The sequence below is a fragment of the Salmo salar genome, chromosome ssa18 (genome assembly GCF_905237065.1).
Source record: "Salmo salar chromosome ssa18, Ssal_v3.1, whole genome shotgun sequence".
Classification (NCBI taxonomy): Eukaryota; Metazoa; Chordata; class Actinopteri; order Salmoniformes; family Salmonidae; genus Salmo; species Salmo salar.
Genome location: NC_059459.1, coordinates 9,529,616 through 9,538,518, shown reverse-complemented (window position 1 = coordinate 9,538,518; position 8,903 = coordinate 9,529,616). Strand labels below are relative to the sequence as shown.

The window sequence follows — 8,903 nt, the reverse complement described above, 5'->3', positions numbered from 1 at the left end:
TTCTTTGTTTCCTAACCTCAGATACAGAGACCTGTGAAAGCTGCTAAACCCTGTCTGCGAATGAAGGTCCCAAAGAAAGTCCTGGAGAGACTCAAGTATATATCTCTCCAATGGGTTATAGGTAGCCTGTATGCTATTGTTTAACTTTTAGAATTGGTTGTAGGACTACAAAAATAATGTTAAAAGTAACAATGCATACACCTAGAACATGCATGCTCAACTTTGCTCATAGAACTACTGGCTGTGCATGTTTCTGTTCCAGCCCTGACATTCTGCTTATTATTTGTATTAGACACTATTCATTTAACTATTCAATCATCTCTTGTATGACATGAAATAAAGTGTTGATTCTTTTAATTATGTACAGTGTCTTTTTTGGTCATTGAATATTCCCTGTTTGTCTGTTTTATTTGGTTGTCACTCACTCTCATATCAAATCAAATTGTGTTGGTCACATACACATATTTAGCAGATGTTATTGCGAGTGTAGTGAAATGCTCCAACAGTGCAGTAATACTGTCTTATGATATTGCACAGATTTGCAGCTGAAGCTGATGTCCTTGATCGTTGGTGTGGGTCTAACAATCCCTGTATGGCTGACGTAGAACGCAACCCCTGTCCACAACAGCACTTCATACCCACAAAGCAGCATCCATTATCCAACCAAAACTATTATCTGGGTTGGGCTAGGATAACAGCACTTTAGGTCTCAGGGTGGGTGACATCACCACAAGCAAGCTACAAGGGCTTTGTCTCAATTTGTCTTTCCTGAATTGCTCGCAACCTATCTCCTCACTTGTATTGTATCACAACTGTATTGGAGGAGAAGGTACAAGGTCCCTCCCCTCTGACTTTCTCCAATGGGTTATGGGTTTTGAAAAGGAGGCGATGAGAGGAATCGAGGAAGAATTAAGAGCACTCACCTGTCAACTAGCTCCCATGTGCTACACACTCACTCCTCTGCTACACTCACTGACCTTCTTCTCTCTGCAGACTGTGAACTCAGTCACTCTAGCACCCACATAATTAATTTGGTGGGTATGTAATTCTGCTACATTGACTCAAATCATACAGTCGTCGGCTGAGTTATACAGTCAGTGAGGTAGGAGGAGGTGAAAGGGGTGTGACAGTAGCAGAATTTGCTACAGGTGAGTTCTAGTACCCACTGTGATGTGATGTCATCCCCCTAAAACTTGAAGTATTGTCTCCTCCTGTCTATCATTAATATCTATATTTTAATACTGTAAGCATCTCCAGTGCGGGAGGATCTCCTCCTGCAGAGCCTTTACTGTGGACACTCTCCAGGGTATTTTTCTTTTGCCTCCACTATCCATGCTATACCCTCTTGGTTCTAATGCTTACAGTGGATGAGAGATTATTTATGGCATCCATGCCCAATATAGACATATGATGGGATTAGTATTGGCCTCGTGGGCATGTCCAATGCACTTGTACATATGGTTTGTCATTTCTATACTGAAACAGGATTAGCAAATCATCACACATTGTTTGCATTTTGTTGAGATATTTTCTCCATTTGAAAGTATCCTATTAGAAAAATAGGAAAAGCACTCACACATCTGAGATTACTTGTGTGTTGGAATCATTTGCTAATAACTTGAAATAAAAGAAAAGGCTGATACTGGCACTTTTTCTTTTTCATTATACAATTAATGAGGATAACCATGTTGAAGGATACCAGATTTAACTTCTACAGCTACTGTACATGCTGTCATGAAATGGATTAGTTCAAGCCCTACCCTTATACAGACCTTAAGGATGACATGCACAGGAGACTATCACGGCTCAGGATATGACCCAGATGCAGACACAGGAGGTGGATAGTACAGTTCTCCAATTATTATTTATAAACACAAGGCAGACAAGGGCAGGTCGAGGACAGGCAGGTGTTCGTGATCAGGTCAGAGTAAGTCAGGTACAGGACGGCAGGCAGGTTCGGGGTCAAGGCAGGCAGAGGTTCGTAATTATGTCAGAGGACGGAAACAGGAGACAAAGGGCTGTGAGACATGGGTTTAATTCTGGACACATGAAAAGTGGGATGTATATGGAGTGTACGGGGCAACAGAAGACGAACAGCAGAGGGGGAAAGGGCCAATAAATCGGGGTGATAGTTTGCAGGACTCTATCCAGAGGGGCAGATCCCGAGTGGACAGCCATATCCTCTGCCCAAGACGGTAGCGGGAGCAGGGGTCCGGTGGCAGTCCGCCTGTCGTTGGTACCTGGAGGTGGTCTTGAGAAGAGCGGCCCGGGCTCTCTTCCATGTACGGCGACAGCGATGGACGAACACCTGGGCAGAAGGCATATTCCACCAACACGAGTTGCTGGCTCCATGTGGTGGGATTAGTGGAGACGAGGCAGTGAAGACTTGTCTCCAGGTCCTGATTGGCTCGCTCCGACTGGCCATTGGAATGGGGATGAAAACCAGAGGACAGGCTGGCCCACGACCCATTAAGGATGCAGAACACCTTCCAGAACTGGGATGAGAACTGGGGACCACGATTGGAGACCAGATCAAACGGCAGTCCATGGATCCGGAAGATGTGCTGCACCATGAGCTGGGCCGTCTCTTTAGCTGAGGGCAACTTAGGAAGGGGAATAAAATGGGCGGCTTTGGAAAACCGGTCTATCACCGTAAAGATGGTGGTGTTGCCATCATCCTACATTCATCAGCTACATTTAGTTTAGTTATATTGTTGGCTGCCGTAAGAGAAATCCATCGATCTATCTGGCTAACAAGGTAAGCTGATCGTTCTCTACCTTCACATAATACTAGCTCTGTGGTTATTTGCTGTGCTAAGTTAGCCAAATGTAGCTAACACCAGCACCTGAGCAAACGGGAAATAAATGTTGTCTGATGATTTTGTTTAGTGGATCTGGTAGCAATAATTCAATTTGTGTATATAACTTGTTTGTTCAGTTTTTTGGTTGGATCAAGAAATATAAACGTGTCAGTGCATATTTTGTGCTAGCTAGACAACTAACTAGCTAGCTACCAATTATGGCATGCTGCAGCGCCAGATCTGACTGCCTACGGAATCTGACTGACGGTCGTGCCGATCTGCATCACTGACAAACATTTTGGAAGTTGATTCGCTGCTTCTCTCCCATAACACCACCCCATAGTTACTGTTGCTATGACGAATCCGTGCGAGAGAAGGTGTCCGGGGAGAATCCGGCAAGGTGTTGCAAACTAGTTGATGGCTAGTACACCCAGCTAGGTTAGATAATCTAGCGCGCTGGATATGGTGAGAGGCAACAGTGTGTTCTGCTAACTAGCTAGCAACCCGTTTTTTACTGTATAAATTAGCTTGATTTGGTTTGTATTTATTTTACTTTTCCATTTTGAATAAAGAAGACTCGGTGGCTACTGGCTAGCTCGCACTGGCTCCTAGCCTTGGTAGCTACATTAACAACAAAGAAGACATCAACGAAGACTCCTAGGTAAGTGTCTTTTTTGTCTTGTAATTTCACATTTGGGAGGTGCATTGAAACAGTCAGCTAGTTAACTAGATACCATGGTTATATCAGCTAGTTAACTAGATACCATGGTTATATATATATATATATTATCATAGCCAGCTAGTAAGTTATGATGCACGGAAGTTACTAGAGGTAGGGTTTCCATCTTTTGGCCAATAGGTACAATAATGTTAATTGTGAAGATAATCCTCTATCCGTCTCTGTTCAAAATTTATTGGAGTTTTTCCCCTTGTATGATGGTCATAATTAAGGCGCCTAAATCAATGGAGGCCAGAGAAAAAATGTGGCCATAAATCAGGAAAATAGCATCATGACTGCTAGGCGGGATGCTGTGTGCGGGAATTAAGGCTACTGGACAGGTTTACCGTTGAACTCGCCATCTTTCTTTTCAAATCCGTGTGACATAAAACAATATATAAGTAAAGTAGATGTCGATTTTGAGATATGACATGTAGTATTTTCATATTTTAGTATATTCTGTTCATATTAATGGGGAGTTCCTGTTCTTAAAAAAAGAAAAAAACTAGATAATCTCACGAATTTTTTTACGGAGCACTGAGTACTCCCAAATGTTTTCTTTTCAAAGTCTTTTACATTAATTCAGCTTGTGTCGTGCTAATCTTTCTAGTTGCGACCCACAGAAACAACTTGGATGACACGACCACAAATGTAAAATCCTCAAAAGGTTTGGCGATAAAGCTGCTCTGTCAACAGATCTCGGTGCTTAATTATCGGCTGTACAATATTCGGTTATGAAATCCGACTTTTTGATATATAATGTTAATGATATGTTAGAGAAAGACGCCACTAAGATACAGAAGAATCATATTTGTCTTGGTAAAATGTATTTTATGTCATCACCAAAGCACGTTTTCATCTACAGTGGGCAGAGTGGGCTCACACCCTACTAGAGGGGATAACTATGGTAAGGGAATTGTTTGAAATGTCATCATGCTATATATTGTACATGTACAATAGAACATTTTGTTTTACATTTGTTTATTTCCCCCCCCAGATCTCACAGTGAGTTAGTGTATGTGTGTGTCCGTCTGTCTGTCTGTCTGTCCGTTTGCTTGCCTGTCTGTCTTTCTGTTTGTTTAGGAGTTTCAAACAACACTTGAGGGCATGTTCACTGAGCAATGAGCGGATGTAGGAGGAGCTCATCCTCATGAAGTTAATCTACAGTATAACAGGTGATACACTGTAGGTATCCCATATTAGGAGTGGTGTAAAGTACTTAGGTAAAATCATTTAAAGTAATACTTAAGTAGTTTTTGTGGGTATCTTTACTATTTATATTTTTGACTACTTTTACTTTACTACATTCCTAAAGAAAACTATGTACTTTTTACTCCATACATTTTCCCTGACACCCAAAAGTACTTGTTACATTTTCAATGCTTAGCAGGACAGGAAAATGGGCCAATTCACAGATTTATCAAGGTAATACGCGATCATCCCTACTGACTCTGATCTAGCAGACTCACTAAACACAAATGCATCTTTTGTAAATGATGTTGGAGTGTGCCCCTGGCCATTTGTAAATTTTTTAAACAAAAAATGGTGCTGTCTGCTTTGCTTAATATAACACATTTGAAATTATTTATACTTTTACTTTTGATACTTAAGTATATTTTAGCAATTACATTTTCTTTTGATACTTAAGTATATTTAAAATCAAATACTTTTAGACTTTTACTCAAGTGGTATTTTACTGGATGACTTTCACTTTTACTTGAGTAACTTTCTATTCAGGTATCTACACTTTTACTCAGACATGACAATTGGGTACTTGTTCCACCACTGCATATTAGGTACTACTGATTGGATGGATAGATAGGTGGAGGGATTGCAAGCATACAGGTAGATACTGTACTGTATCTAACTCTTATGTTTCCAAGTCAGTGCAAGTCATTACTTGGCACTGATTGTGAATCCAAAGACGCATCATGTGTCACACACTGTGGACAGACTGCGTTTGAAGTACCCTTTCTCCTCATAAGCAGTACTCAAATGAGTTGGACCTAAAAGTCATATTGCTGAGTTGCGTCCCGATTCTCTTCCTTCTGCCAAAGTGTATACTTGTATACTTTTTTTGCATGGATTTGCCATGGAAATGCCATTCTTTCCATGCTTACACCAACCCTATGCTTTTACATTCATGATGAGAAGTTCACACTTAGGGAGAAGGGTGGAGAATTGAGACGTACTTTAGCCCTTGTGTGCTCTCTCAACCACCTCTACGCCCAGTACTATACTAAAGGCTACAGCAATATTAAAAGATAAGGGCTGTCGACGGCATTAAATAAAATTGAATTATACTCATATCATAGTCCCATCCTCCCCCACTGAGTTCTTCTGTGACATTTTGTTTGTTGCAAGTCAAGCTTTTGTTGTCCCCCACGATGAAATCGGAGGGGAATGTGGATCTGTCTCCGTCCGTTCATACATTCGTCACACGCAGTATCTCAGACAGCACTGTCCCGATTTAATGATGCGTCTTGCCATAGCTATCCGGAATTTACAAAATTACACTAATTGACCCAACTAATCTATTTTGTATTCAAACCATCAGGAAACTCTGATAAGGTAGTGGTTCAGCTGAACAATGGCATTGCTGTGTGTGGACAACCCCAGTAGCTCCTCCAGCAGATGCTGCCCCCTCCTGTCTTCCAGATGCTGCTGACCAAGCTGCCCACCATCAAACAGGTGAGGATGCTCTCCCATAGGAAGCAAGGGCTGGAGTGGCAACCAGTCCATTCTTTTTAAGCCCATGAGGGTGATTGTATGAGTGCTTACTTCAACTCAGGGGTAAAGGGTAGGCTTGTGTCCTGATTGTCCACCCTTCTCCCAAAGTTTAAGGGCGGCAGGGTAGCCTAGTGGTTAGAGCATTGGACTAGTAACCGAAAGGTTGCAAGTTTGAACCCCCGAGCTGACAAGGTACAAATCTGTCGTTCTGCCCCTGAACAAGGCAGTTAACCCACTGTTCCTAGGCCGTCATTGAAAATAAGAATTTGTTCTTAACTGACTTGCCTAGTTAAATAAAGGTAAAATAAAAAAAAGTGTGCATTGTTATGGATTTGACAACAATGGAAACTCCCTCTATAGCCAATGATTACACCAATCCAATGTTTATAAATCTATGATGGGGGAGAAGGGTGGTGAATCGGGATGCAGATAGTCTCATTCCCTCACTTCATTTGCCTTTGACCACCTTAGTGCATTAGACTGACTTCTTCTGGAATAGCTGTGACAATAGTGTTTAGTCTAGTTCACTGCTCCTCACTCTTGCTCTAATGGGCAATAGTGTGTTGTCATCCCTACCTGTGCTGTAACTACTCAATAAGATCATACTTGGCTAAATTTAGTGAATTAATGGTTGGAGCGTACAGTGAACAATAAAAAAGAAGTAGGGTATTTAAATTGTGACTAGTGCAATTGCCTGAGTTGTACATTGGTAATCTGTTTTAGGTTTCCACACATGCTAACCGTTGCATAATTTCTGCTCCTTTTTCACAGGTGGTTCCTGGCTGATGATCTGTCTCCATAACTGAGAAAAACCGAGGAGGAATATCACTTTGTCTCCAATACTACAGTCGTGGCCAAAAGTTTTGAGAATGACACAAAAAGCTATTTTTGTCAGATGTTACTATGGAATACTGAAGTATAATTACAAGCATTTCATAAGTGTCAAAGGCTTTTATTGACAATTACATGAAGTTGATGCAAAGAGTCAATATTTGCCGTGTTGACCCTTCTTTTTCACGACCTCTACAATCTGCCCTGGCATACTGTCAATTAACTTCTGGGCCACATCCTGACTGATGGCAGCCCATTCTTGCATAATCAATGCGTGGAGTTTGTCAGAATTTGTGGGTTTTTGTTTGTCCACCCGCCTCTTGAGGATTGACCACAAGTTCTCAATGCGATTAAGGTCTGGGGAGTTTCCTGGTCATGGACCCAAAATATCGATGTTTTGTTCCCCGAGCCACTTAGTTATCACTTTTGCATTATGGCAAGGTGCTCCATCATGCTGGAAAAGGCATTGTTCGTCACCAAACTGTTCCTGGATGGTTGGGAGAAGTTGCTCTCGGAGGATGTGTTGGTACCATTCTTTATTCATTGCTGTGTTCTTAGGCAAAATTGTGAGTGAGCCCACTCCTTTGGCTGAGAAGCAACCCCACACATGAATGGTCTCAAGATGCTTTACTGTTGGCATGACACAGGACTGATGGTAGCTGGAGAGAAGTGCCTTCTTTGCTGCCCTTCTTGACACCAGGCCATCCTCCAAAAGTCTTTGCATCACTGTGCGTGCAGATGCACTCACACCTGCCTGCTGCCATTCCTGAGCAAGCTCTGTACTGGTGGTGCCCCGATCCCGCAGCTGAATCAACTTTAGGAGACGGTCCTGGCGCTTGCTGGACTTTCTTGGGTGCCCTGAAGCTTTCTTCACAACAATTGAACCGATCACCTTGAAGTTCTTAATGATCAGATAAATGGTTGATTTAGGTGCAATATTACAGGCAGCAATATCCTTGCCTATGAAGCCCTTTTTGTGCAAAGCAATGATGACGGAACGTGTTTCCTTGCAGGTAACCAAGGTTGACAGAGGAAGAACAATGATTCCAAGCACCACCCACCTTTTGAAGCTTCCAGTCTGTTATTCCAGTCTGCCTTGTCCTCGTCAACACTCACACCTGTGTTAACGAGAGAATCACTGGCATGATGTCAGCTGGTCCTTTTGTGGCAGGGCTGAAATGCAGTGGAAATGTTTCTTGGGGATTAATTTGCTTGGCAAAGAGGGACTTTGCAATTAATTGCAATTCATCTAATCACTCTTCATAACATTCTGGAGTATATGCAAATTGCCATCATACAAACTGAGGCAGCAGACTTTGTGAAAATTAAAATTGTCTTTCTCAAAACTTTTGGCCACGACTGTTAATGATGAGGAAGAAGAGGACGGATTTATCCATTGTTGCTAAACTGTGTTCAGTCAAATTTGCAGTGCCAATTTGTTACCAGAAACAATTGTATTTATTTATTTATTTAACCTTTATTTAACTAGGCAAGTCAGTTAAGAACAAATTCTTATTTAAAATGACGGCCTACCAAATGCCTCCTGCGGGGACTGTGTTGGGATTAAAAATAAATTAAATAAAAATATAGGACACAACACACATCACGACAAGTGAGACAACACAACACTACATAAAGAGAGACCTAAGACAACAACATAGCATGGCAGCAACACATGACAACACAGCAATGGTAGCAACACAACATGACAAGAACATGGTAGCAACACAACATGGCAACAGCACAAAACAGGGTACAAACATTGGACACAGACAACAGCACAAAGGGCAAGAAGGTAGAGACAACAATACATCTACGATGTT

The 8,903-nt window shown here is 41.8% G+C and overlaps 1 long non-coding RNA gene across 4 annotated transcripts; it reads left to right on the top strand.

Moving 5' to 3' along the window:
• Positions 1 to 2,063: 2,063 nt before the first annotated feature.
• On the top strand, positions 2,064 to 7,413 carry LOC106576781 (uncharacterized). 4 transcript variants are annotated; one of them, XR_001322010.2, is made up of 5 exons: positions 2,064 to 3,462; positions 4,385 to 4,426; positions 4,603 to 4,704; positions 6,077 to 6,210; positions 7,021 to 7,413. It is a non-coding gene; the product is annotated as an uncharacterized lncRNA (long non-coding RNA). The 4 variants fall into 4 exon arrangements; XR_001322011.2 differs by lacking the exon at positions 4,385 to 4,426 and having other exon boundaries at positions 2,065 to 3,462; positions 4,603 to 4,694; positions 7,021 to 7,411; XR_001322009.2 differs by lacking the exon at positions 4,385 to 4,426 and having other exon boundaries at positions 2,065 to 3,462; positions 7,021 to 7,410.
• Positions 7,414 to 8,903: the final 1,490 nt, after the last annotated feature.